Below are 23359 nucleotides of genomic sequence, written 5' to 3' on the forward strand. Positions count from 1 at the left end.
AAATATCCCAAAATAGGCTAAACTAGCCGATTTTAAAAAAGTTTTGTTATAACTGCCAAAGTCCGAAAATATTTGGTATGTTATTGGAATTAACCCTTTTTTTAAGGGTTAATTACATATAAAATCACCACCTTTACACGAATTTTCAAAAATAACACGACGTTTAAAACGTGTCAATCCAGGGCATCACCTTTCATTTCTTTTCAAAAACAACATGGGCACGTTTTTTAATAAAATTTTGCTGACTTGGACAGCCGATGAGAGTGCCAAGTGTCACGCCACGTCAGCAAAAATGCCACTAAAAATGTGCCTGTGTTATTTTTGAAAAGAAATGAAAGGTGGTGCCCTGAATTGCCACATTTTAAAGGTCGTGTTATTTTTGCAATTTCGTGTAAAGGTGGTGATTTTATATGTAATTAACCCTTTTTTTAATAGCACCTAAATGTTCCAAAATTGTCAATTTTATTCATTTCACATTTTTGACTTTTAATTGTACCCTAAAACATCAAATTGACCTATTTTCACTCGGATAACATTCAAACAAATCCTTCATATTTAACATATATTTTAAATATTATTTGATGTTATAAATACAACAAAAATCCTTCTTCTACACAAATTTAAAAAAGTAATAATAAAAATAATAATTTAAATTGTTTAATATAAATTAATTGTAGTATTGTTTTTATATTTAATTGGATAAACATCTCCGACTTTACCGCCACCTTTTTCGGACCCGCCAAACCAAATAAGCTATACAGACCAACTTAGCCCATAATTGTTACATAAAACTCTATCCAATCTTTCCTTTATATACCCAATCGTTCCTCGATCCCCTTTCCCACATATCGACAACCTTTTTCTTCAAGGAGAAATTTTTAGGTAAACTCAGTCCACCACGTTATTTATAGACTAAATCTATTATATTATGACACATGGCACTATCATAATATTACTATTCAATAAACAAAATTACGACAGTGCCACTATTTTAATGACGTGTCATAAAGTGATAGACTAGTTCACGGATGACGTGGTAGACTTAGTCTATCTAAGAATCTCTCTTCTTCGAGATGAACCAAATCACACTCCATTACCGCTTCTCGAAAACCATTAATCATCCACAACGACTGATTCCGCCCTCCCATTTTTTCGGCTCTCGAAAGTAAATCGTTAGACCGTATCATACACTAAAAAAATAGGCCTAATGCCTTAAAAAAACTCCGACCTTTTAGCCCCTTTTCAATCATACCCTGACGTTGAAAATCTGTCAATTTTACCCTATTTTGCATTTTTGTGTTTCAATTGTACCCTGAAAAATTAAATTAACGTCTTTTGCGTTTGAAAATTTGTTTAAAACATTCTCCATGTCTCGCATATATTGATTGTATATTTTTAAAATTTAATTAAATTTAGTTAAATTAACTAAGAATTTAAATTAGTGTTAATTTGATTATGGTTTTTAGTTAATTTTTAAAAATAAAGAACTTATTTGTACTTTTTTGAATAAAAAAGAATTTAATTTTATGTTTAAACTTAATTAATTGAATGATTTCATCATTTAAGTAAAAAAATTAACAAAAATTAAAATATTAGGGTACAATTGAAAACGGAAAATTTAAAAGTGGGTAAAATTGACAAATTTTCAACGTCGGGGTGGAATTGAAAAAAAGTTTAAAAGTGAGGGGTTTTTGAGTAATTAGGCCTGCATTAAGGTATAACTTTATGATTAGCGGCGATAAAGATGGACTTTTGACCATTCAATTTCTTATGATCTCCATGATCAACGGCCAATTTTCATCTTTCTTTAATATAATAAACGACAAACTTGTTTTCACTTTTTCTGGAAAGAACCGAATCAGAGGAAGTTCAAATCTGAAGCTTAGGTGAGAACAGTTTTTAATTTTAGTTATATTCTATTTTTAGTGGAAATTTAAGATGATATCTTAATCCAATTGGATGTTTTAAAAAAGGCCTAATTACTTAAAAAAACCCCACCTTGAAACAATTTTTCGTTTATACCCTGACCTAGAAAAAAGTTCATTTGTACCCTTTTTTTGATTTTTCGTTTTCAATTGTACCCCAAAATTTTATTTTTTGACAATTTAATTAATTAAAGGATGAAAATATTAAAAATAATTAAATAGAAGGGTTATATCATCTTTTTTCTATTTGAAAAAATACAAATAAGTTAAAAAATGAAGGATTATTTTAAGCTTTTTCTAGATAAAAAAAAGTTCAATTTAGTGCTTTAGGGTAGAGTTGAAAACAAAAAATCAAAAAAAGGGTACAAATGAACTTTTTCCTAGGTCATGGTATTAACGAAAAAATATTACAAGGTGGAGGTTTTTTAAGTAATTAAGCCTTTAAAAAATTGTAAATAACATTTGTATATATGGGCATTATGTGTTACTATATTCATATTCAATTCATAAGACTTCAATCTTAATTAAATGTATGGAAATTTTATTGTTATTCTATAATAGAATGGTACAAAGAACCAATTTTCAGAAAATTGAAACTTCAAATATCTGTCAATTCATCTACTTGTGCAGCTACTAGAAAAAGGCGGACAAAAGTGTGATATTTAGAAGTTTCTTCTCTGCACTCTGCAGAATAGAATAGTTTTCTTCCACCTTTGTGGTTAGTATGGATATCTCTACTTTGTGCCAATCTCTGTCACTATCAGACGAGGATGATGATATTGTCATTTGTGATTTGGGTGATACTGCAAGGGCGTCAGGAGAACAGAAAGTAGCAAAATCATTGATAGGCAAAATCTTGTCTACCAAAAGAGTTAACAGGGAAGGAGTTATTACAACAGTGAATTTCTTATGGCGTACCAAAGAACCTTTGGTAGTGGAAAATGTTGATATCAACACCTTTGTTTTTCACTTTGGATGCCAAGAAGATCGAACAAGAGTCTTGTCTGGTGGTCCTTGGACTTATCAGGAAAGCTTGATTGCTTTAGAAATCCCTACGAGGATGGGGGATTACAGGAGTATGAGATTTGAATTTGCTCCTTTTTGGATTCAGATCCATAACTTGCCGCTAATGTGTCAAACCAGAGAAGCAGGAAGGAGTCTTGGCTCCCAAGTGGGTCATGTCATTGATGTTGATCCAGGAGCCTCTGGAGATTGCATTGGAAAGTACATACGAGTCCGTGCTAAGGTTAACATCACAAAGCCATTAAAGCGTGGACTTAAGGTGAAAATTGATGAGGAAACAATTGTAGTGGCTGCGTTGAAGTATGAAAGGCTTCCAGAATTTTGTCTAAAATGTGGTCTCGTTGGCCATCCTGTTGTGGAATGCCCTTTGAGAGCAGGAGCTGATGACGGCCCCCCTTACAAGTATAATGAGTCTATTAGGGCTGGGCCACTCCAGATTATTGGCAGTAAGATAAAACGAACTAGATTCACCGACAGACAGGGTATTGATAGGGCTGGAACAAAAGAAAATCAGCCATTGAAGAACAGCGAAAGCTTGCAGAACTCAGCTAAGGAAAGAGGAGGAAATCCTGGGATTGTTACCAGTAATAGCGGAGAGAATCCGTTAATTGTGGAAACTAGAAATTTTGAAAAGGAAAACATTCAAAATTCAACTGGATTCAGAGATGGAAGGGATTTGAATGTAGCGGATTTAGTGGATGTTGTGATTGGAAAGGAATCTGAGCCAGATGGAGAGGAGATTTTGGCGCGCATGAAAATGAAATTCAAAGTTGATGAGCCAAATAAAAATGGGCCAAGTTTACGGGCCAAGGACAAGGGTTTCAAAAAGCCCAATACTAAGTCTAATTCCAGCAAAAAGACTAGGGCACAACATTTGGGGAAAATCATTCCCCTAATTGACATCTCAAATTTGATTGACAGTGAGAATGGGAGATCAGGTGTGGGTTTGCAAATTGAAGGAAATGGCTCTAGAGAATTGGTCTCGGAAGGAAAGAGCTCGATGGAAGTGGTCTCAGAAGGGTTTTCTCTGCCAAGGGATTACAACAACGGTAACAAGACACCAACGGTGGCACCTGCTGAGCAGGTCCGCCGAGTCCAATGATTTGCCTATGCTGGAACGTTCAAGGTTTAGGCTCGCCTAGAACGTTCAAAAGTTTGAATGAGCATGTTCGAAGACTAAAACCAGCTATTGTTTTTTTGATGGAGACTAGAATGTCTGTTGTGAAGCTCGAGGATGTAAGAAGGAAACTGAATATGCACGGTTATGCAGGGGTTGACTGTGAGGGTAAAAGTGGTGGTCTGGGGCTATTCTGGGATGATACAGGTACTATATCTATCTTGTCTTCCTCGAAGTTCTATATAGACTGTCTTGTTACTGATGGCAACCAAAGGAAATGGCGCTTTACAGGGTTCTATGGAAACCCTGTTCACTCTCAAAGAATCCACTCGTGGACTCTTTTGAACAGACTTAATGAGATGTATGAAGGCCCTTGGCTTTGCGGGGGTGACTTCAACGAGATTTGTGACAGCTCGGAGAAACAAGGGGGTGCTACGAAAGCTGAGTATCTCATGAAAAACTTCAGAGAAGCCCTTGATTCTAACAACCTGTTTGATGCTGGAGGAAAAGATCTTGGCTTTACTTGGTGGGGTAAGCGTAGTGAAGCCGTTATTCGTGAAAGGCTTGATAGATTTGTGATAAATCCTTCTTGGAAATTTCTATTCCCAGAATCCTCAGTTTCTCTACTTGACCTTTGTGGTTCTGACCATAAACCCATTGTGATAAGTGGGGATAAGGCTGATTGTCCGATGAGGAATAAGAAGAGGAGCAGAGGTAGCAGGTTCCACTTCGAGGAAGTGTGGACTGAGAATGAAGAGTTTAAAGAAATTGTCAACGACTCATGGAGGAATAAGGGTTGCAGTAATGACATTTCAGAAATCCCTGGAAAATTGAAGAAATGTGCTTCTGACTTCAGAATGTGGGGGAAAGCTACAGTGGGAAACCTGAAAAAAAAGATCGCTAGGAAGAAGGAAGAGCTGAATAACGTCCTTAGCTCCCAAAATGCTTCTATTTCTATTGGCCTTGTCAGAAGTATTGAAGAAACTCTTGAAAACTTGCTCAGGCAGGAGGAAATAATCTGGAAGCAGAGGTCCAGAGCAGACTGGCTTGCTCATGGGGATAAGAACACTAGATTCTTTCACAGAAAGGCCACTCAGAGGAGAACCAGAAACAGAATCAAGGGCATGAATGATGAGGAAGGGAATTGGAAAGAAGAACCTGATGAGATCGTCAAAATTATCCAAAGCTATTTTGCTACTCTATTTCAATCTTCAAATCCTTCTCCTCAGGACATTGAAGATGTTACAGGGCATGTGGATCCTTCAGTTAGTAGTAGTATGAATGCCCTTCTTATTGCCGAGTTTACTGCCAAAGAAGTCTACCAAGCTGTTCAGGAAATGGGCTCTCTAAAAGCCCCCGGGAGAGATGGCTTTCCTGCAATGTTCTATCAGAAATACTGGGGAATTGTTGGCTCTGAAATCTCCAAGGTTTGTCTGAAACTTCTTAATGATAACTCTGCTTTGGATTGCATTAATGACACTGTCATAGCCTTAATTCCTAAAGTCAGTAAAGCTGTCAAAATTGCTGATTTTAGGCCTATTAGTCTTTGCAATGTCTTGTATAAGATTGTCTTCAAAGTGCTTGCTAATAGGCTCAGACTTGTTATTGATGATGTGATTGATTGTGCCCAATCTGCTTTTATCCCTGGCAGACACATTATTGATAATGCTTTAGTTGGCTTTGAATGTGTGCATATCATTAAGAACTCTACTAAGAAAATCAATGGCCCCTTAGCTCTTAAATTAGACATGTCTAAAGCCTTTGATAGGATTGAGTGGAAGTTCTTAGAAGCTATGATGTTGAAGTTGGGCTTTGATAGATACTGGGTTAGTAAGATTATGAATTGTGTTTCGACTGTAAGCTTCTCTTTTCTTATAAATGGTGATATGAAAGGAAGTTGTGTTCCTAGTAGAGGTTTAAGGCAGGGGGACCCCCTTTCCCCATACCTTTTTATCATTTGTGCCCAAGGCTTGTCTAGCTTAATCAATAAAAGTGTGGAGAACCATTTGATTCAGGGAGTTGAGTTTGGGAGAGACTGCACAGTATCCCACCTTTTCTTTGCTGACGACAGCTTGCTTTTCGCGCGAGCTAACATACAGGAATGCAGAGAACTTATGAGTATTCTGAACAAGTATAGCAAAGCTTCTGGCCAGGCCATAAACTTTGACAAATCTGCACTTTCTTTCGGCAGAGGGGTCAGTATGGAGAGCAGAAGTCAAATTCAATCTGTGATGCAAGTTCCGGTGGTCCAGTGCCATGAAAGGTACTTGGGGCTTCCATCAACCATTGGTAGAAGGAAAAAAGACAGTCTGAGTGGCATCAAAGACAGGATCTGGAAGAAACTCCAATCATGGAAGGGCTCTCTTTTTTCAAGTGGAGGAAAAGAGGGGAAACCTGAAGATCAAATTTTAGATTGGGCGGCACTTTATGTGGAAGACTATCAGAATGCTAGGAAAATATCTCTGAAAGAAAGCAGCAGTAACAGCTCTTCTACCTCAGCAGCAACTGATCTGAGATGGATTCCTCCTGCCCGGAACACATACAACCTCAATGTTGATGCCAGTTTTGACGAAGCTAATGGGAGATACAGCACTGGGGTAGTTATCAGAGACTGGCTTGGGCATGTCAAGGCAGCTGGGTGTTTCAAAAAGCAAGGATTACCAGACACCAGCATTGGAGAAGCAATGGCTATACGAGATGGAATTGCATTAGCAACTGAAGAGGCCCTAATTCCCTTTGTCATCATTTCTGATGCAAAGGTCGTAGTGGAGTCCTTCACCAGCAAAACACCGCAATGCAATGAACTCAGTCTTATAGTCACTGATTGCTTAGAGATGGCGAAGACTGCTTCTATTGATCTGCAGATTATGTATGCTAACAGACGTACCAATATGGTAGCTCATTATTTGTCTAAAAAAGCTTTAGTTGAATCTGTTGATTGTCTAAAATGGAGGGGTTGTGTCCCTCCTGACATTATTCATCATGTATTGGCTGATTTACCAGCTTCTTGATTAATGAAAGTTCCTATTTCCCTCAAAAAAAAAAAATATCTGTCAATTTTTAATTTATATCTACATTTTAAAATGTTTTAATGTCTTAAAAATATCATATACCTTTGGAATAAGGTCAATTTTAATCAAATTTTTGAAAACATCAATTTTAACGAATTTCATAAATTATATTTAAATTTTAACCAATTACTCATTCAAAAAAATGTCAAAATTTTAATAATATTTTCAATTCTAATTAAATCTAATATTTTTTCATTTAAAACAAATCAATTTCATATTAAATTTCCAACTTTACACTTTTTTTTTTCATTTCAAACACGACTTTTAAAAGTTGTCATATAAAATCACCATTTTTTAAAAAGGTTCAAATCTATCATCTTTTTAAAATCCGGCAAATTTTCGCTGACTAGGCTGACGGAAAATAACATGACAGAAAGTTATTGTAAGAATTAATTACATATTAATCACCATCTTTATATTTTTTTCAATTTTATTACGACATTTTAAAAATATTTCAAATCTTTCCCATTTTTTCATAAGAAATTCTCCGGATTTAAAATGTGATGGATTTGAATTTTTTTATAAAGTTGTGGTTTTATATAATTACAATTTTTAAAGATTGTGATAAAAATGAAAAAAAAGGTGAAAAGTGCTGATCTAATATGAAACTAATCCTTTAAAAAATATTTATCAAAATTAAGATATAATTTACGAAATGGTTATAATTGAAATAAACTAAAAGTTTTTGGTATTTTCAAAAATAATGAATAGCTGGCTAAAAGTGAAACGAATTAGTCAAAAGTTAGTGTTTTTTAAAGTCTGATTAGAATTGAATTTACCGGAAAAATTTAATACTTTTAAGACATCAAGCCTTTTAAAATTAGTTTCATAAAATTTTGTTTGTACTAATTAAAAGTTATAGTGCCCTTTGCACATTTTTATATCTATCTTATATTGAGTTGTAATTTATTTTTAAATTTTATAATTAATAATCTCACTAGATATTTCCAACATTTCATATTAGTATATACAAAATTAACCAAATTAAATTGATTAACACAAACTATTTTTTTATGAATAAACACAAAGTATTATTATCATATGTTTATTATGAAAATGTGTATTACTATAAGAAAGATTGTTATTGTATATTTTATTTAGTGTTATTTGCATATTAGGATTGTTATTTACTAGTTATTCAAATGGTTATAATTAATCAATATTTAAGAGTCCAAACATTTCTTTATTTAGTGTTATTGTATATTTTACATTCTAATTAGTCAATATTAATTAAAGACTTAATCATTCAAAAATATCTCAACTTTTTGATTTTTTTCATTTATAGCTACATCTTTTAAAATCTTCAATTTTAGCCTATTTTTCAATTTTCACTTTAATTGTAGCCAATTATCCAAATTGTAGCGAGAAAAAGTTCAAATAAACTTCTCATATTACTTTATTTTTAAAATTTATTATGATAGAAATGTAAATTGAAATAATATAAAGTAATATGCAAATATATTTGAATTTTTTTCCACTCCAATTCGGCTAAATTGCTACAATTGAAAGTGAAAAATTAAAAAATGGGTTAAAATTGAAGATTTTGAAAGATGTAGCCCTAAATGAAAAAAATCGAAAAGGTTGGGTATTTTTGAATGATTGAGACTTAATTAAATTGCTATATTTATCACTAAAAAACTTTATAATTTTAATCTATTTTTATAAAATACATATAAATCTTTTTCACAATTTTGAGATGGCTAAGTAATAGACCAACTATGTAGAAAGGTATTTCGTATGGTCATTTTCAAGATTAATTGGCGTCTTGAATTAGGAAGACCATGTCAAAATCAATATGCAACAACAATCCTTGTCCCATCATAAATTAGAACGTTCATAAGGAAATTTTGAAATGGAATCTTTAATGGAGGACCATGGAAATAAAGGAGTGTTCGTCAGTATTTATTTTGTTTTGAGAATATATATATATATATATATATATATATATATATATATATATATATATATATATATATATATATATATATATATATATATATATATATATATATATATATATATATATATATATATATATATATATATATGTGTGTGTGTGTGTGTGTGTGTGATTTGAAAGTTGCGGGATTAAATGGTATAAGTGATGGATAGCAAATTGTTAAAGAGGTTTTTAAATTTCAAAACAACAATCTCAGACGGGCCATTTAGTTAATATTTAACTGTCTCGAGTTGAAACATGAATTGCTCAACATCCAACAATTAAATCCTTTTAGAATGTTGAATAATTTAACATAATCAGTAATTTTTATTTTTCAACGATTAATACCTTATTTAATTTTATTAAATATTTAGATAAACTTATTATATTAAAATATATTATTTTTATAACTTATTATTTTTATTTAGATTAATGTAAATAATATAATTATTTATAAATTATATAAAATTTAAACTATTATATTATAACTAATAAAATTTAACTAATCTTTTGAGTTAAATAATTTATTTATCAAATTTATATATATAATATATTTTTATTTTTTTATTAAAATTATAAATTATAAATTATATTCCTCTCACAAATGCTTTTTCTTCCGAATTATCAAAATAAAAAAATTAACAAAACACCAATCTTTTTAATTTTTAAAATGAATGCTTTACCTAACTTCATTTTTTTTCTTTGTGCAATTATGTGATTTTAGCATAATTACATTTCCTAAGCGCTATAGCCTATATGGGTATCATATCATACCAAAAAATTACAATTTTGTTCAATAATATAAAGGATAATTACATTTATCCTCTAACATTAGGTTATAGTTACTAATTACCCCTTAATTTTTAAAAAAGTCAACTATTTATTCCTAACGTTTGATTAAATTAAATACTATCTCCTTCCATTGGTTAAATGTTCTTTTGTCAAAATTAAAATATAAATTTGACTTGTGAACTTACTTTTTTCTTCTTCAAAATAATCTATATATTCATAAAAACGTAAAACAAATTCAAGTAAATTTATATAATTTATTTATAATAATTTGATAAACAATAAAATATTTATATAATTATTTAAAGATATGTTTATGAAATTTAAAATTAAATTTAATTATTTTAAATTATAAATTAGGCAATATGGTTTGTTTCTATTCTATTTATAAAATATATAGTACAATATGTTTTTGATATGACTTAATTTTGAATCACATAAATTTTAAATTTTAATATATTAAATTTAATTAATTTTTAATATTTTTAATGTTTTTAAATTTATTTTGATATAAATATTATTTTTAATCTTATTTTGATAAATTAGAATATTATAAAAAATTATTGATTTAGTATAGCGTAAATCATTGGTGTTTTAAAGTATAGCGTAAATCATTGGTGGATTGTCAACTTATAAATGTTTGTGTTAATTTTTTTTGTTTTTTTTCTTTGGTTTGTACTACAAAACAAGCAGCGCCCGCCAAATTATTGATTTATACAGTTACTAATTAAAATTGTTAAGACTGAGTATTGTAAGTTTTAGTTAATCTCATAATCAGATGAAATTAATTTACATTTGGTTATATATTAAATCTCATTTATTTTACATTTTAAATATTAAAATCGATATGCAGAAAATGGGAGCCACCCCTCTTTTAGCACATGTATACTAAGAATAAGAATAATTTCAAAATAGATCATGAATAATAGTATTTTTTTGTAATTTAAATAGGGAAACTCAATTTTATAATTTAAACACAAACTATTAAATTTTTTCAAGCTCATTGTACTGACTTCAAGCCTTTCTCTTCCTAACCAGATTCTGTTTGAAGTGAGAAGCTCTCTTATCTGATAGGAGTGGAATACTCCTATCGGTTCGAGTCTTTTTAGCATCGCTTCGAACGTTTTATATGCGTTTTTAAAGCAATTGTATGCCTTATTACGTGTGCGTGCAATTTCAGGTAATCGGAGCGATTATGAAGGTTTTTGATCAATAAAGGGCGAAGTATCAAAGAAATCTAGAAGACGGAAGCTAGGACGCAAGATTGAAAGAGACCCAAGGTTTACTAAGGTCTCTATCGAGACAAAGGTTTTCAAATCGAGAAGCCTCTTTTTATGCAGGTCTCGATCGAGAAGGCCTCTGTTCTAAGCTTCTCGATCGAGACCAAGGTCTCCAAAAGAAGCCGAGAGCTACCTAAAAATAGGGTCTCGATCGAGAAGCATCCTTACAAAGGCTTCTCGATCGAGACATGAAGGAAACCTGGAGAAGAAAATCTTTTTGGGTCAGTGTGCTAGTGGGCCCATTTTTCCCCTTTTGGTCAAACCTTTGTACTAGTGGATTTGTCATTTAGCCTCTTTTGGCTTGGCTATATAAGGCCTTTATGTTTTTAGGGTAAAACATGCTACACTTTTAGCCTCAATCCTAATATAGTACTTTTTATTTCCTTTTGTAGATCTACAATTGTTCTTATTATTCTTATGAAGTAATTTCCAGATTTTAGTTTTCTTTATGATTTTTCTTCTTCTACAAGTCTTATTACTATTTCAAGCTTCATTATCTAGTGAATACTATTATTTACACACAAGCTCTACTTAAGGTAATTGTCTTTTACTCATTATGAATAGCAATAGATGTTTAATATTTGTTGATAAATTAGTAATTTCTGTTATCTTCACCATGGTTGGCTAAACCCCATGTTTGGGGGTTAATTTGAATCTTAGTTGTGTATGATTGGGTTAGGGTTTTGGGGTTGTGTTGATTGTTCTAATTAAGGAACCTAAAGCTTGCTTAGATTAGCTACCTAAGTATTGTTCTTAAATTAATTCTCACCTTGAGAGAGGGTTTATTAGTTGGATTTGATTAATTAGAGACTTAGTTAGTAACACCATGAGAGTGGGTTAGTAATTAGGTGGCCTATGAGTTGTGAATTATTTGTTAATTGCTTCTATTTGCGTTTAGTGCTACGAGAGTAGGTTAAGCTCGTTTAGTCGCGGTTTTGTAGCTCTTTGAAGCTCGAGAGAGCGGGAGTTGCGGTCTAGAACACTCGGTCCTCGTTTAGAACCCTAAACCCGATACCCTTGATTGCATGACCTAAGAGGATTATTAGCTCCCAAACCTCTTTATCACTTGAATTTCGTTTATTATTATAGTATTTACTCGGTTCTTTAAATTAGTAATTTGTTAATTCCTAAATTAGCATTAGTTTTAGTAGTTGGTTGATTGGTTAATTAAGAAAAAAAATACTTATTCTCTTGCTAAACGAATTGAATAGCAACTAAGTTCATTCTCATCAATAATCACTCTTGAATTCACTCCTTGTGGGATCGATAACTCGGACTTAGGTCCACTCTATTACAAGTTGGGGTTTTTTCTCAACAAGTTTTTGGCGCCGTTGCCGGGGAGTGACGAGTGTTTATTGACTGATTGAAATTAGTTATTGTTCGGTCGAGTTAGCTTTATTTTCTGTTTTTTTTTTATCACTTTTGTTGTTTTTGCTTCTTTCCGGATTTACGCGTGGTTTGCTTGTTGTTGTTTGTGTAGGGGATCAACTATAGTGTATGCACAATACACGAAGGGTCAATCTTCCGCTAGAACCGTTTCAAGACAACCTCGGGAGATTTGAAAGAAGTGTGAGAAGGGAGAATCGTAGACCCGTTATCATGGAACGTGGGGATGATAACTATGAGGAGGAGCATTATCACCCTCAAGTCGATGGAGTGAGGCAACATCCGCCTCCTCCACTCGATGAGAGGAATCGGCAAGAGCAACAAGGGGACAATCACCCTCAAGTTCAAGGCCATCAAGCACAAAGACAAACTTTGGGGGATTTCTTCCTCCCGGATGTGGATAATGCTACCTATGGGTGCTTTGCAAGACCGGTCACCGCGGCTACTTTTGAGATCAAGCCTAGCACGATTCAACTCCTAGAGAATCGGTGCCAATTCTTTGGGTTACCAAGTGAGGATCCGAATGAACACATAGCCAAGTTCTTGGGAGTGTTGGACACATTCAAGCTCCATAATGTCACCTCCGATCAAATCAAGCTTCGAATGTTTCCGTTCTCACTAAGAGACAAGGCTAGCTTGTGGCTTCGATCACTTCCTAATGCATCTATCCACAATTGGCGGGATCTTGCTCAAGCTTTCCTTCACAAGTACTTTCCAATGGGGAGAACCGCGAAGTTGACAAAGGACATCATTGATTATTACCAATATGAGGGAGAATCTCTCTATGAAACTTGGGAGAGGTTCAAGGATCTCCAAAGGCACGTACCTCATCATCGGCTTGTAAGGGAACATGTGCTTCAAATATTCTATAATGGTTTGGGTGAGATCACAAGGTCTACTATTGATTCGGCCGCGGGAGGATCTTTGATGCAAAAGACGCTTGATGAGGCTAATGAGTTGATTGAAAAATTGGCTATGGTGAGTAGCACTTGGTCCTCGGAAAGGAGAAGACCACCGGCTCAAAAGACATTAATGACACTTGACCAATCCAAGGAGTTTGAAGCAATAAAAGCCATGAATGCCTCTTTACAAAGTCAAGTTGATGCCTTGAAGAAGCAAGTGGGTCCACGGAATGCTCCGGTTGCATATGTTCAAGTAGGTTGTGAGCATTGTGGAGATTTCAATCATGGAAGTAATGAGTGCTATGCCACGGGTCAAACTTGGAGCGAACAAGTGAATTATGTGGGAGGTCAACGCCAAGGGAATGATCCTTACTCGAATACCTATAATCCGGGGTGGAGAAACCATCCTAACTTCGGATGGAGGAATCAAGATGGCCAAGGCAATGTGCAAGCAAATCAACAAGCGGGTCCTAGTTTCCAAGGAGGAAATAGGCCCCAACAACAAGGTCCTTATCAAGGCCCTTACCCTAACCATCAAGGGCAAGGAAACAACTATGGTGGTAGACCTCAACACCCTCCGGGATTCCAACAACAAAAGAATACGGATGAGGGAAATGTGCTTTCCAAGGTGCTAGAGAAGCTAGAAAAAATGGAGCAAAGGGAGAAGAATCAAGCTTCTACCATTCATCATTTGGAAACTCAAATTTCTCAAATGGCGATTTCGCTTCAAGGTAGACAACAAGGGGGATTGCCGTCTACTACGGAGAACAATCCTAGAGAGCATGTTAAGGCGGTAGAGCTCCGAAGCGGGAGAAACCTTGAGAAAGCCAGTGGAAAGAGACAAGTTGTTGAGGAGGATGAGCCTCAAGTTGTGATTGACATAGCAAGTTCAAGTCAAGAGTTGCCAAAGGAATGTGAGGAGGTGGTTATCGAGGTGGAAGAGCCTTATGTGAGGCCACCGCCGCCGCCACCGTTTGTACCACCGGTTCCGTTTCCGAGCCGGTTAAGGAAATCTCAAGGGAACGAAAAGTTTCATAAGTTCCTTGAGATTTTCAAGAAGTTGCAAATTAATCTAAGCTTGGCGGACGCACTAAGGGAGATGCCCCAATATGCAAAATTCTTGAAAGACATAATTATGAACAAGCGTAGTTGGGAGCAAGGTGGGACAATACCGCTCACGGAAAATTGTAGTTCTATAATCCAAAGCAACCTACCAACAAAGCTTAAGGATCCAGGGAGTTTTTCTATACCTTGTACCATAGGAAATATGAATGCTATAAATTGTTTGTGTGATCTTGGGGCAAGTATTAATTTGATGCCATTGTTTCTTTTTAGGTCCTTGTTTGGTGATCAACCGGTAAAACACACCTCGATGGTATTGCAACTTGCCGATCACTCTCTCAAGAAGCCGTATGGGATAGTGGAAGATGTACTCGTCAAAGTGGACAAATTCATCTTTCCGGTGGATTTTGTGATCCTAGACTATGCGGTAGATAAAGAGTGTCCTATGATCCTTGGTCGCCCTTTCATGAACACCGGGCGTGCTCTCATCGATGTTCATGCCGGCAAGCTCACCTTAAGAATTGATGAGGAAAGTGTGGAGTTTGATATGAAGAGAGTGATGCGGAATGCCATCGAGGAGGAAGATTGCATGAGGATTGATTTGGTCGATGAAATTGTGAAGGATCAGTTGAAGGAAAATATGGATTCATTAAACCGGGGAGTTACAAGGGAATTCGATGATTTTGGGTATTCAGAGGCAGGTCTCGATCGAGAAGCCCCACCATCTATGCTTCTCGATCAAGACCCAAAAAAGAGCTGCTCTCGGTATCTCAGAGGACCACTGGTCTCGATCGAGACTGAAGCTTCTCTATCGAGACAAGGCAAAATTATGCCTGGTCTCGATAGAGACTCCTGTGTCTCGATCAAGACCTCCTCTGAGATTATGAAAGCAGAACTTCCAAGTGTTGCTAGTGTCACGTTTCATTCCGGGGTTGTGGATGATGAATACACCGAGGAAGAGGAACCTAAGCCGGAAAATTTGAACAAAAAGAATGGTGTGACTCCACCATCCTCGGAGTTGCCCCCGAAAGTTGAAATGAAGCCGCTACCGCCGCACCTCCGGTATACTTTTATTGGGGAGAACGAGACCTTGCCGATCATCATCTCGAACAAGCTCTCTAAGGATCAAGAAAGGAAGGTTGTACAAGTGGTGAAAGAACACATGTTAGCAATGGGTTGGCAAATCTCCGACATTCGAGGAATAAGTCCTCAAATTGTGATGCATAAGATTAATCTCGAAGACGAGTCAAAGAAGTCGGCTCAAAGGCAACGAAGATTGAATCCGAATATGAAGGAGGTAGTGCACAAAGAGATCGTCAAGCTCCTCGACGCCGGAATAATCTACCCAATTTCGGATAGTGAGTGGGTTAGTCCCATTCAATGTGTTCCTAAAAAGGGCGGTATGACGATGGTGGAAGGTGAAAAAGGGGAGCAAATCTCCACAAGGACGGTAACCGGTTGGCGTGTATGCATCGATTATCGGAAGCTCAATGAGGTAACCCGAAAAGATCATTTTCCGCTACCATTTATCGATCAAATGTTGGAGAGAGTAGCGGGACACAAGTTTTATTGTTTCCTTGATGGGTACTCCGGTTACAATCAAATATTAATCCTCCCGGAAGATCAAGAGAAGACGACCTTCACATGCCCCTACGGTACCTTTGCATACCGGCGAATGCCCTTCGGCCTATGCAACGCACCCGCCACATTTCAAAGGTGTATGACCTCAATCTTCAACGATATGATTGAAGACATTATGGAGGTGTTCATGGATGACTTCTCCGTGTTTGGCGATTCGTTCGATGGTTGTTTAGCGAATCTAAGGCGGGTTTTAGCACGATGTGTGGAGACAAATTTAGTGCTAAATTGGGAAAAATGCCACTTCATGGTGGATGAAGGAATTGTGCTCGGGCATAGGATATCGGAGGCGGGAATTGAAGTGGATAGGGCAAAAACGGCGGTTATTGAAAAATTAGTCGCTCCAACTACGGTCAAAGGAGTTCGGGCATTTTTGGGCCACGCGGGTTTTTATCGGCGCTTCATTAAAGATTTTTCGTCGATTGCGCGACCGTTGACAAGTTTGCTAGTAAAAGATGCGTTGTTTGACTTCACAAAGGATTGTCAAGATGCTTTTGAGAAGCTAAAATCGGCACTTGTGACCGCTCCCATTATTTCATCTCCGGATTGGAGTTTGCCTTTTGAGCTAATGTGTGATGCTAGTGACCAAGCATTGGGTTGCGTGTTGGGGCAAAGAAAGGACAAGCGGGTGCATGTGATTTACTACGCTAGCCGGACGATGGCGGGGGCACAACTCAACTACACTACTACCGAAAAAGAGATGTTAGCGGTAGTGTTTGCCTTGGATAAATTTCGGCAATACTTGCTCGGATCAAAGTCCATCATTTACACCGACCATGCCGCTTTGAGATATCTTTTTACTAAGCAAGACGCCAAGCCAAGACTTATTCGCTGGATACTTTTGATGCAAGAATTTGACATAGAAATCCGGGATAAAAAGGGCACGGAGAATGTGGTAGCGGACCACTTGTCAAGATTTGAAAACCCGGAGCCGATTCCTATCGGTATGGAGATTAATGAGCGGTTTCCGGATGAAACACTTATGATGATTCGGGAAGTAGAAACGCCGTGGTATGCCGATCTCGCCAATTATCTCTCATCGGAAGTCATGCCTCCGGACTTGACATCGCATCAACGGAAGAAGTTTTTATCCGATGTTAAGAGGTATTTATGGAATGAACCCTACTTGTTTAAAATTTGTGGGGATGGGATGTTGAGACGATGTGTGGCTTTGGGAGAAATGATGCCCATTTTGAGTTCATGTCATGAGACCGGACATTATGGTTCGGCAAGAACCGCCGCTAGAGTGCTTGAGAGCGGGTTCTTTTGGCCAACTTTGTTTCGTGATGCCAAGGAGTTTGTTGACCATTGTGATCGGTGCCAACGTGTAGGCAACATCTCGAAGAGAGATGAGATGCCTTTGACTTCGGTTCAAGAAGTGGAAATATTTGATGTATGGGGTATAGATTTCATGGGGCCTTTTCCGGTTTCATTCAAAAACCAATACATTTTGGTATGTGTGGATTATGTTTCGAAATGGGTAGAAGCGGAGGCTTTGCCCACTAATGATGCTAAAGTGGTGTTGAGTTTTCTTAAGCGGCTAGTGAATCGGTTTGGGACTCCTAGAGTGGTTATTAGTGACGGTGGTTCGCATTTTTGCAATCGGCAATTTCAAGCTCTTATGAGGAAGTATAATGTGCATCACCGGGTCGCCACACCTTATCACCCCCAAACGAGTGGCCAAGTTGAGGTTTCGAACCGTGAGTTGAAAAGAATTCTCGAGAAGACGGTGAATGGATCCCGGAAAGATTGGTCCTTGAAGTTGGATGACGCATTGTGGGCATATCGGACGGCCTACAAGACTCCACTCGGTATGTCACCATTCCGTATTGTTTATGGGAAGGCGTGTCATCTTCCTCTAGAGCTCGAGCATAGAGCGTATTGGGCTATTAAGAAGTTAAACTTTGACTTCAAGAAGGCGGGGGAAAAGAGATTGCTTCAATTGAATGAGTTGGATGAATTCCGATTCATGGCATATGAAAATGCCAAGCTTTACAAAGAAAAAACGAAGCAATGGCATGACGCCCATATTGCCCCCAAGGTGCTTGAGGTTGGTGCATTTGTCCTTCTCTATAATTCTCGTTTGCGGTTGTTTCCGGGTAAGCTCAAATCCCGATGGAGTGGTCCATTCAAAATCAAGCATGTGGCAAGTCATGGAGCGGTCGAATTGGAGAACTCTAAAGGCGAGACCTTCAAAGTTAACGGGCACCGGTGTAAGCCGTATCTCGGGCCATTAACGAACCGAGTGGAAGATGAGATATCTTTCACTACTCCTACTTGAGTTCATTGTTTGACGGTCAAGCTTTCGACCTTAAAAAGCGCACTCGGGAGGCATTCCCGAGAGGTTAGTTTTATTTGTGTTTATTCATTTTCCTTGTTTAAATTAAATTTAGTTTTGTTTTTGTTAGTTTCTTCGTCAGTTATCGTTTTATATTCAAGATAATGCCGGGGTATTTGTTTTTCGTTGTGGTGTGTAGGATTGAATTGAGAAACCATGGCCCAGATTTTGCCCTGGTCTCGATCGAGAAGCTCATGGGATTAGGCTTCTCGATCGAGACCTGACTCCCTTTGAGAAGCCGAGAGCATGCCAAAAATAGGGTCTCGATCGAGACTCCTTTCCCAGGTAGGTCTCGATCGAGAAGCCCTTTTGACTTCAGTCAAAGTATGCAATTTCCAAGAGACACAAAAGAGAAGCACATGGATTGCTGAGGTGGCATGATCTCGGCCATTCACAAGAAGCACAAAGTACATGGATTGATGAGTTGTCAAAATCCCACACATCCATTTCAAACAAATGACTTTGCCATAAATACACACCCACCTCTCCATTTTCTTTAAAAAGCCTTCCTCTTTTAACAAAAACCATATCCACCATTCTTCCTTTCTTGAAAAATTCGGCCACCACAAGAACACCACTCAAACCACCACCAAAAATCAAAGTAAAAACATATTCAAACACCCTTTGTGCAACAAATCAACATGGGAAAAACCGGAACGTCGAAAAAGAGCTCCGCTAATCTCCCCACCAAGGAACTTGAACCACCACCACCACCACCACCACGCCATCAACCAATCCGTTCAAGGAAGAAGACAACCGCTTCCGGGTCAAGAGTTGTCGGTACTACCACTCCGGCGGCCCTCACAAGACAATACGATTCTCCATTCCAAATCCATTCGGTGGAGGAAGGAGAGCGATTCAAGAAAATCAAGGAGCGGGTCTTTGCCATTCCGTTCATCATTGATTGGCATTCCATGCTTGTGCTAGAGATACGCACTCGGGTTAGACAATATTTTGAAATTCTTGGATTGTACAAATTGGCGGAATGCACAACCACCGGATACGAAGAGTTAACATGGGAATTCTTCACCACGCTTCGAGCTCAAGGTGAAGACAATTTGACACTCCATTTTCGGCTCCTAGGTGTGGAGTATGTGTTGACAATGGAGATGCTACAAGCGGAGTTTGGGTTGCCAACTACGGGACTCAAAGACAATCCAAAGGAATTTAGCTATGGAGACGTTTGGTTGGAAGCGTCGGGAATGGAGGGCTACAAGGCCAAAACGGCCAAAATGGTTGATGTGAAGGATTCTATCCTTGTGATTATTTTGAAATGGGTGGGGCACACTTTTGGCGGAAGGCATGAGTACAACAAGATAGGAGAAACCGAAGTTCTTATGATGAATGCGATTATGCATCCGGAAGTGGAGGCCTACAAGTTGAATATGGCGTGTCGGTTGATCATGAATTTGAGGGATGTGCCGAATGATGATACCAAACTTGGTTTTGGTTGGTTGGTAACTCGGATTGCTTTAATGTTAGGGGTTTCCGATGAAGCCTTTGCGAACTTCACTCCGATTCCGGCTAGGAAGCTCGACTCCGATCACTTGGAGAAAGCCGGTTATGCAAAGGAAGACAACATGTTGCCTTACTATCAAAGAAAGAAATGGATAAAGGAGCATGGAGTTGTGGCGGCTTACAAAGCGCAATTTGGGGAAGAGGCGGAATATCCGGGAGAGGCACCACCGGAGCCACCACAACCACCTCCGAGATCGAGAAGAGCGGGGAAAGAACCGGTCGAATCAAGCAACCAAGGCGAAGGGGTTCCGGCGGATGCACAAATGGGTCACGGTCCACCAATGGGGTTCTATGAAGAACAACGCCAATTCATGGCGACGCAAACTCAGTTTATGGAGGATCAAAGGAAAATGTGGCGCAAGATGGAGTATTATCACGAGCGTTTGAAAGCGAAAGTGAACCGCCATGGGCGCGATTTCCGTGACTATGTGAACGGCACGGGCGACATTTGGATTGATACTCCTTCACCTTCTCCCGAGCCTCCGGAGTTCGACTAAATCGAGATTTGCATCCTTCTAACTCAACTCATACAATTTTGCTTGTTTTTGTTTTATTTCTTGCTTAGGGGCTAAGCTTGAAATAGTGTGAGGAGGGTTGGCAAAGATTGTATCTCGTTTTAGTGTGTGTTATTTTATTGCTTTTATCGCTTTATGTCGAGTCTTGTGAGTCTAGTTTGTTTTAGTTTGTGATAGTTGTTTTAGTTTGTGAGTCACCTCCGTGACCTCTTGTTTGAAATCAAATCTCGATTATGGAATGATAATCCGTGCAAATTTAGAAAATTCGTCAAAACAAGTATTATCTCCCGGTTTATGAATGTTTAAATGTTTTTATCTAATTAAACAATTTACGGTTCATGCTTGCTTAATGAAATGCAATGGAATTAGACATGTTGAGTTGGCATTAGGGCAAGTTTTACAATTGTACGATCTTTAGGCATGACCGAGATACTTGATGCGGATTCATGATGTGTGACCTTGATTGGAATATTGTTGTGTCGCTTTGAACATGAACATACATTGGCATGAATTCATTTGATTTAAGCATTTGAGCACAACACCACTTTGTATGTGAGCACTTTTGAGCCTAATAGATTATTGTGAGTGTCTTTTTGCCGAGAATTCCTAGAATTTGCTCGGTGTCCATTCAAAATTGCAATGTTGAGTAATTGATGATTAGATGAATATGGCATTAGGAGTAACCATTGTTTTAGAGCCCACTTTAAAAGCCTACCATTGTACCTCTAGAAACACAAGCTTGAGCCTAAAACTTTGTTTTTGTTGATATCACCATTGTCACCTAAGCAATCCTATTCTCCATTTCCGCTTAAAAACACCCAAAACTTGACTTGGAAAACTAGTGTGAGGAGGTTAATATAGAAGCTTGACGAAACAAGATAGATTGAACTCGAGTTTAAAAGCCGAAAGTCTATGCCTAGAAGAAAAGAGAAAACAAAACAAAGAAAGAATAAATAAAGTTTATAAAAAAAAAAAAAAAAAAAAAGAGATAGAAAAGCAAGAAGAGAAAAGAAATAAGGGCATTAGAGGACAATAAGAGTTCAAATGTGCTAAAATTCCAAGCTAACCTAAGGCCGATGATAGAGTATCACCTAGTTTCAAGTCAAGTTTTTAGCCTACATATCAATTTAAACCGTCCCCGAACCTTGGCCACGTTACAACCCTTACAAGTCCATATGATAATTATCAAATTACCGAGCTAGTAGTGGAGTCTAGGACTATGAGCAAACTTATGGGAATTCCGTGATTGTGTGTTGCATTTTCTTACCTTAAACACTTGTGCGAAAGAGAGAAATCATGTGAGAAATAATTGTGCTCGTGTTTAATGCTCTTGGGTGATTGACTTGGTGCTCATGTTTTAAGTTGACCAACATATCGCATGTCCCTTAAATGATAGTGCTCTCGTAAGTGCCAATTGAAAGATTTATTAAACTTTTTGAATTGTTCAAAGTGCCATATTCCTCATGTCTTGGCTATTGCATTCCTCATTTGTTTGCATGATTCGTGAGTTGTTGACACTAGATGTTGCATTTGCGTGTTCATAAATTGGGAGTATAGTTGTTGCTAAGATTGTGTTCCGTAGTTGTTAAGTGAGAAATTCTTCTTACTTGAGGACAAGCAAGAGTTTAGTGTGAGGAGGTTTGATAGGAGTGGAATACTCCTATCGGTTCGAGTCTTTTTAGCATCGCTTCGAACGTTTTATATGCGTTTTTAAAGCAATTGTATGCCTTATTACGTGTGCGTGCAATTTCAGGTAATCGGAGCGATTATGAAGGTTTTTGATCAATAAAGGGCGAAGTATCAAAGAAATCTAGAAGACGGAAGCTAGGACGCAAGATTGAAAGAGACCCAAGGTTTACTAAGGTCTCTATCGAGACAAAGGTTTTCAAATCGAGAAGCCTCTTTTTATGCAGGTCTCGATCGAGAAGGCCTCTGTTCTAAGCTTCTCGATCGAGACCAAGGTCTCCAAAAGAAGCCGAGAGCTACCTAAAAATAGGGTCTCGATCGAGAAGCATCCTTACAAAGGCTTCTCGATCGAGACATGAAGGAAACCTGGAGAAGAAAATCTTTTTGGGTCAGTGTGCTAGTGGGCCCATTTTTCCCCTTTTGGTCAAACCTTTGTACTAGTGGATTTGTCATTTAGCCTCTTTTGGCTTGGCTATATAAGGCCTTTATGTTTTTAGGGTAAAACATGCTACACTTTTAGCCTCAATCCTAATATAGTACTTTTTATTTCCTTTTGTAGATCTACAATTGTTCTTATTATTCTTATGAAGTAATTTCCAGATTTTAGTTTTCTTTATGATTTTTCTTCTTCTACAAGTCTTATTACTATTTCAAGCTTCATTATCTAGTGAATACTATTATTTACACACAAGCTCTACTTAAGGTAATTGTCTTTTACTCATTATGAATAGCAATAGATGTTTAATATTTGTTGATAAATTAGTAATTTCTGTTATCTTCACCATGGTTGGCTAAACCCCATGTTTGGGGGTTAATTTGAATCTTAGTTGTGTATGATTGGGTTAGGGTTTTGGGGTTGTGTTGATTGTTCTAATTAAGGAACCTAAAGCTTGCTTAGATTAGCTACCTAAGTATTGTTCTTAAATTAATTCTCACCTTGAGAGAGGGTTTATTAGTTGGATTTGATTAATTAGAGACTTAGTTAGTAACACCATGAGAGTGGGTTAGTAATTAGGTGGCCTATGAGTTGTGAATTATTTGTTAATTGCTTCTATTTGCGTTTAGTGCTACGAGAGTAGGTTAAGCTCGTTTAGTCGCGGTTTTGTAGCTCTTTGAAGCTCGAGAGAGCGGGAGTTGCGGTCTAGAACACTCGGTCCTCGTTTAGAACCC

The 23359-nt window shown here is 37.1% G+C and overlaps 1 non-coding gene across 1 annotated transcript; it reads right to left on the minus strand.

Moving 5' to 3' along the window:
- Window positions 1-13262: 13262 nt before the first annotated feature.
- LOC126666467 (small nucleolar RNA R71) lies at window positions 13263-13369 on the minus strand. The gene has a single exon (XR_007637964.1). It is a non-coding gene; the product is annotated as a small nucleolar RNA R71 (small nucleolar RNA).
- Between the last annotated feature and the right edge of the window lie 9990 nt (window positions 13370-23359).

Source organism: Mercurialis annua, linkage group LG1-X (assembly GCF_937616625.2).
Source record: "Mercurialis annua linkage group LG1-X, ddMerAnnu1.2, whole genome shotgun sequence".
Taxonomy (NCBI): Eukaryota; Viridiplantae; Streptophyta; class Magnoliopsida; order Malpighiales; family Euphorbiaceae; genus Mercurialis; species Mercurialis annua.